Genomic DNA, 7175 nt, shown 5'->3' with positions numbered 1-7175 from the left:
CGCCGCCGCCGCCACCGAACACGTCAACCGCGCGCGCCGCCGCCCGCAGCCGGAGCGCGGCCCTGCGCCGGCCACTGCGCATGTGCGCGCGCCCTCTGTGCGCATGTGCGCGCGCCCTCTGTGCGCATGCTCCGTAGGCCCTCCTGGCCCCCGGGGACCCTTGGTGCGCTCCAGAGCTGTCAGTCCGGGTTTTCTCGGTGGTTCGGGGGCCTGCTGTGATCGAAGCCGTCCCAACCTTGCCGGCAGCCTTGCTGGGGAGTGAAAGACGCGGGGACGGTTGGGGAGTTGAGTAGCAATGGGCAGAGGCGCAGGAGCACACACTGATTTCATCCTCAGTGATGTTTTTAAGAGGCTGTGACCAACCAACCACGCAGCCACCCACGAAGCCGGTCCCCAAACACTGCCCTGCGCCCAAAGGACCGATGCGGACGTTTCATTGTTTTTCTGATTTTTCACGGCTACCGCAGTGGCCCCCCAAATTATCCTTTCACCTCCTGTTGTACCCCGACCACGTGGGGAAAACATAGGTACAAGCACGCGGGAAGCCGGACAAAAAGAAAGACCCACGAGGACGACTTCTGGAGCCAGTGCCTAGGCTTTCGCGTTCCTTCATGCAAAGGTGATGCTGCTGATGCTGGTCTGAGGACTTCACAGACTCACAACGTGGATAAGTTACTGTCCTTCCACCTGGCAGGTTCCAAGAGGGCACCAGAAAACTTGTGTTCGCTGTTTTGACTGTGGTGGTTTCCCTAGTGTATACATGTGTCATAACCGGTCCAATTACGCACGTTAAACGCATGCCGAGTATTGCGGAACAAGCATGAGTAGCGTCATTAAGATAACAGGAATCTCACAGACACAGGAACAGAGACAATGAAAAAAAAAAAAAAGCCCAGAGATTCAAATTCACGGACGAATTTTCTATAGAAAGTCAAATTTCAAGTCTGAAAAAAAAAGACTGCCAAGTAAATGAGAATACATGAAGAGGTGGGCCGCAGAAATGAAAGTTATGTATACACTTCTCATGGGATCAAGACGTTCCAAACGGATCAAAATTCTCAAAGTAAAACATTGAAACAGTAAAAGGACTAGAACAAAACACAAACTTCTAAATAATAGTGAAAACAGTGTCTCTAACCAGAAATCAGAATTCAGGGGAAACAATTTGTTAAATCAACCATATAAATTAAACTTTTGGGGCCGGCCCGGTGGCTCAGGCGGTTAGAGCTCCGTGCTCCTAACTCCGAAGGCTGCAGGTTCGATCCCCACATGGGCCAGTGGGCTCTCAACCACAAGGCTGCCGGTTCAACTCCCTCAAGGGTTGGTGGGCTGCGCCCCCTGCAACTAGCAACGGCAACTGGACCTGGAGCTGAGCTGCGCCCTCCACAACTAAGACTGAAAGGACACCAACTTGACTTGGAAAAAAGGCCTGGAAGTACACACTGCTCCCCAATAAAGTCCTGTTCCCTTTCCCCCCCAAAAAACAGTCTTTAAAAAAAATTAAACTTTTAAGAAACGTGCATGGAGGAGTTCAGTATCAGTAATTGTGCATCAAAGAGCTCAAAGCAATTCTGCTGAAAACAGCGAGGACAAAAAGCTTTTTAAGAGAAGCTTCTGTTTGGAATGCACGGGATAGCCACCAAGGTTGTGTGTGAGGAATTGTGAGGCCATGACCTGCAAGGAAAAGGCACTCCGAGAGGTGACCCTGGCATTTGGGGGAGCTTTTCCCTAAAAGCAGTTACTGGTTGGAAAGCAGCAGCTGAGAGGCTGGTGAGATGAGCAGATCCTTCATAGACTCAGGAGGCAGGGAGATAAAAATGTAAATTTAAGGACCGCAGACAAAGGAAGGGCCCTAGTAAACACCCATGTTTTCAGCCCCGACTCTGAAAGGCCAAATCTATGAGTGAGAATATACCAGAAAGAGACCACCCATCCCCGTCACAGGAGTGAAGCCTTTAACATTTTTAGGTCTTATCTGAGGAAGGCAGTCAGGAATTGCTGCTTCTCCCAGCCTGTCTGCCAGAAGCAAAACTAAATCCCATCTTGATTAAGATGACATCATCCAGACTCTTGTTAATTTTTAATATACAATATCCAGCATGGAATCAAACACACAAAAAGAATATCTCCAATAAAGTCAGAGACAAAACAGATCCACAGGAGATCAAGAAAATGAAGTTATTGGACCAAAACAACAACAAATAAACTATGAGTAATATGTTCAAGGAATTGACAGAGAATGTTAAAAATTTCAACAAAGAAATGGAAATCGAATAGAAATTCTAGAATAGGAAAATACAATAGGTGAAGTTAAGAACAATGGATGGATTTAACCTAAGATTAGAAAGAGCTGAAGGGAATTTTTTTTTTCTTAAAGAATTCATTTGTGTTATACCATGCAGTATTTGTCTTTGCCTGGCTGGCTATTTCACTTAGCATAATGTCCTCCAGGTTCACAGATGTTGTTGTAAAAGGCAGTATTTCCTTCTTTTTTAAAGCTGAATAATATTCCATTACATTTATATCGCATTTTCTTTATCCATTCATTTGCCTACAGACACTTAGGTTATGTCCATACTTGGGATATTGTGACTAATGCTACAATAAACATGGGAGTGCGTATATGTCTTTGAGATAATGCAGTTATAACCTCATAATAAGATTTTATAAGATTAAAGCCCATGTAGCTGATGATTCTCTAAGGACCTAAGTGAGCTGAAAGTGCTAGTAGATTTATCTTGGCCTCTGAAAAGGGAAATAAAGTGATTTTTTAAAGTATTAAAAGTTAGTATGACCAAATTAGCCAAAAGAAAATGAAATTGTCATTGACTAGAATTCAACCTTGTATAGTGTTTTTAAAAATCCAACATGTTTTGAGTTGAAAGTGGGTCTCCAGTACAAAAATGAATACTTGCCAAATGCTTATTGTGTCCTAAATTCCGTGATCACCACTCCGAGTATATAATCATGTGCCCCTGAACTACAAGGATACATTCTGCGAAGTGCACCGTTGTGCAAACATCACAGAGGCACGTACACATGCCAGATGGCCCAGCCCACCACACACCTAGACCACAAGGTACAGTCTGGTGCTCCTGGGTTGCAAGCCTGGAGAGCCTGTTACTGCGCAAAACAGGACAAAAGGATGTAATCAGGAATTGCAATAAACACGAGGTTACTGCTGGCATAGCAGGACTACTGACTTAAAACACTCTCTTTTTATAAGTACGAAGAGTACACTCTAAAATAAGGATAAAAAGCATAGTTTAGTAAATGCATAAGCCAGAACATAATCATTCATTGCCATTATCAAGTATTACAGACCGTGCTTAGTTGTCTCAGCTATACTTTTATACGACCAGCAGCACAGTAGGCGTGTTTACACCAGCATCACACACGTGAGTAGTGCGTTGTGCTGTGACATTACTTTTCGACAGCTTGACAACACACTAGGCGACAGGAGTTTGTCAGCTCCATGAGAATCTAATTGGCCACCATTGTTTCCATAGTTCCATCCTTGAGCTAAAGGTCATCATGTAGCACATGGTTGCATCAATTCTTTTAATCCCCACACTGTCCTAGGAAGTAGGTAATCTACCACTTACTAGCTGTTAGATTTGTGTCACTTGCTTTCTGTACCTCATTTTCCGCATTTGAAAAATAAGGGACATAGGAATAGGATCGAAACAGGCCATGCATGAGACAGAGAACAGTGTTTAACACAAGGTACATGCTCCACAAAGCGTCATCATCATCCCTGCTGTTCATAAACTATTTTACAATGGCTCTTTTATTGCCCTTTCACAGATGAGATAAAGAGAAGTTGAGAAACTTGCCCAGTCATGTCCCACGGCTAATGTGTAGAGAAGATTTCAAATGTAAATCTCACTACACCGCCTTTCACCGCTGCTAAAACTTTTGAATGCTGTCTCTTTGCTTTTAAGATACGTGTCAAAATTCTGAACAAAACCTGCATGACCTGAACCCCACTTGCCTCTAAATATACCCCTTTACCTTGTGCCCCAGCCACAGTGGCCCTTTTATACTTCTTGCAAATCAGCTTGCACGTTCTCCTCTGTCACACGGTTTTTGTACTGCCATCCATCCGTGGCACTCACGCCCTTACATATTTCCCTGTTTTCTTGAGGCCTCAGGTCATCTCTTCTTTAGGGAAGCTTTTGTGAACTTCTCTGACTAGGCTAATAACCTGGTCACACGGTCTCATAAAACCATCTCTCCTTTGTAGCACTTAACATCGCTATAACTTTATTTGTGCTTTCAAAAATTAATATCCGTTTTCCTCCACTAGACCTACGAGTAAGAGGCATTCTGTCTTTGTTCTCCACTACTGTCTATCATGGAGAGGTTGCGAAAAAGAAGAAAAGAAAAAAGTTAAAAAGTGACAACATGGGTAAAGAAAAGAAAGGGATAAAAAAAAGTAATGAATTAAAAATACAACCAATAGAAGTTTAGAAAGTGAGGGTTACATTTTTAAAAGAGATAACCAAAAAGTAGAACTAAGAAAAATGAAGTGGAAACATTTATAAACAAGTAAAACGAGTGAAGGAAATAAAGAACATAGAAGTAGAAATAAAACCTGGAACCGGCAACATGAAAGCATTGAATTAGGATGAGGAAGGTGTTCAGAGGGATGAGAACAAACTTTACCTGACAGGAAAATGCCAAGCTGGCTGCAGGTTCCAGAGGTGTTTTCTGAGGCTTTGTTTGCCTGGGATGTGTATGTAAGGTGAAGACTAGGGAAGAATTAGGGAAGTAGAAGAGAGTTTTAGAGGCCGTGTTGCAGTAGAGAGAGGAAAGCGGAGGACAGAGGAAATACAAAGAGATATGTTACGAAAAGGACCTCAATTTGAGGTGGTCCCCGGCCTGATTTTGATAGAGTGCCAGTGATTCACAAGAAACTGGAGAAGCTAGAGCAAGGGGTCCATCACCACAGAATTGGCCCAGAATATTGTGGGAGGAGTTCGGTTTGGGAGCCCACTGATCTATGTTGAAAACGTACCTCTTTTCACATCTGGTTAGTGTCCACTTTCACGCTTCCAAAGCAGAATGAAACAGAGAGAGATGGGCTCAGTCTTTCTGTTCTTTCTGAAAGAAATGATAATTTTACTAACAGTGATTCACGTCTTTTACATTGAAAAAAACATATACATTTTGAAGTAGAATGAAACGTTTGCCTGATGATATGGTAGGATCGATCTAAAATGCCTCTATGTGAAATATAGTCAAGAATAGTATTTTAGAAAACATTCAATATATACATCTGCATGTCATCCGATTCTACTTTTTATTTTAAAAAACGTTTTTTAAAGGGCTTTTAAGCTTGCCCAACATTTAATGTCCTATTTACATAACGGACTCTGATATTCAGAGCAACTTCCTGGGAGCCCAGAGGACATGAGCAGTGACAGACATACATCAGTGTCAGTCCTAAAACATAAGTGCAGTAAAATTTTTTTAGGTAGAGGCACATTTGATTATATCCAACCTGGCATGCAGAAACACACTAAATGTTTTGGATAAACATTTTTTTTCCCACTGGAGGGTGCAATTTTTCAGTGGATCAAGATTTCCACAGTTCCTTTAATGAGTATACTTTATAAGTAATAACAGACAGATGATTATTTCCAAGACACTAATGTAAGATGCTAAGCAGGTTTCGTGAAACTACATAAATGAAAAGTCACTAATAGGAACCTGGGCTTTATTCTATAATGTACCTATGATTTAATTAGGAACAAGTGCTTTATAGGCTGAACATATTCTTTTATTCTCTTATTTTGGATACCATGTATGACTTTCGTGGTCGTCAATACCATAAAAACGTATTCTAATAATTTTGAATGAAGACAAATACAGTTCTACCTCTAATATTATGAAGTTTCTGGATTTGTTTTCTGTAGCAGTCTATGTATTTAAAATTATAAAATATAGATCACTTTCCTATAATTAGTGTTTATACACAGTCATAATGTGTGGTCTAAAATTAATAGTAATTTTAATAACATAAAACTAATATATACATTTAATTGAAAAAATGCTTCAGTTATATACTTTTTATATAGTATAAAATTTAAATAATGTGTGCCTTAGATAGCCTACTAATACACTATGAATTATAGTAACGACCAATATTTATTGAACATCAACGAGGTGTCAGGCAGAGTTCTATATTGATTAACTTTCCATTTTTAACTTACCTAATCCTCTCAACCACTTCAGCAAATGGATACCATTTTCCCCATTTCACAGGTGAGGAACCTCAGAGGTCAAGTGACTTCCTCAAGTTCATACAGGTACTACCAGGACTCAACGTACGTGGCCTGACTCCGTGGTCCAGACTTATCACTGTTTAATAACAGTGTTAAAGTTATTGATGCCAACCACTGCTATTCATAAAGTAATGTCTTGATTTTATTTTAGACACTTAGATAGGCAATTTCCATTGTAAGTTAATGTCTCAAGGATGTCTATCAAATACTGTGGGGATTTTTGTTTTGTTTTGGTTTGGTTTTTTGTGGTTTTTTTTTTTTTTTTTTTTCGCTTGGTCTGAACTGCTACAACTCCTGTTAATTATGACTTAGACGAATGGGCTTGTGGCACAGACCCTAATTGCCTACCCCAGCAGCCCTTCTTACCTTCCCTGTTAGTCATGGAGCAGCAATATTTTGCTGGCACATTTTTGTTCATGCAGTCTGAGATCTTTCTGGTTCTTGCTACAATGAGGAATTTTTTTTTTAAATTGAAACCTGGAGTTTTGCATATCATGCTAAGAGACTTTGGGTGTTATTTAAACCTTCTCAGTTAGCTGGCTTCCTCTGACCCGATCTGTGCAGGAGAAAGGTGCGGGTGCATTGTCTCTACTGCCAGGTGGGGTAGAAGCCCAGCTTCCTCAGGTAGTCACTGCTGACACACGAGAGTGGTGCTCCTCCCCGTCTAAGAGGAAAAAGAATGTCTTATTACTGTTCCCAGGCAGCCTCCACTGACCCACAGCAGTGGGCGTGGCCTCATTACTACTAGGCGAGGGACAAAGGTCCTACCTTTCCGGTAGGGCTCCCACGACTGCAGCCCAGTGGGAGGGGAGCTTTCAAACTGCGGAATGTGGTTGGAAATCCAGCCTCCCCACATAGTCTCCATTGGCAATGCCCACTAGAGGC

This window comes from Rhinolophus hipposideros, assembly GCF_964194185.1.
Source record: "Rhinolophus hipposideros genome assembly, chromosome: 26".
Taxonomy (NCBI): Eukaryota; Metazoa; Chordata; class Mammalia; order Chiroptera; family Rhinolophidae; genus Rhinolophus; species Rhinolophus hipposideros.
Note: the sequence above shows the minus strand (reverse complement) of the source record.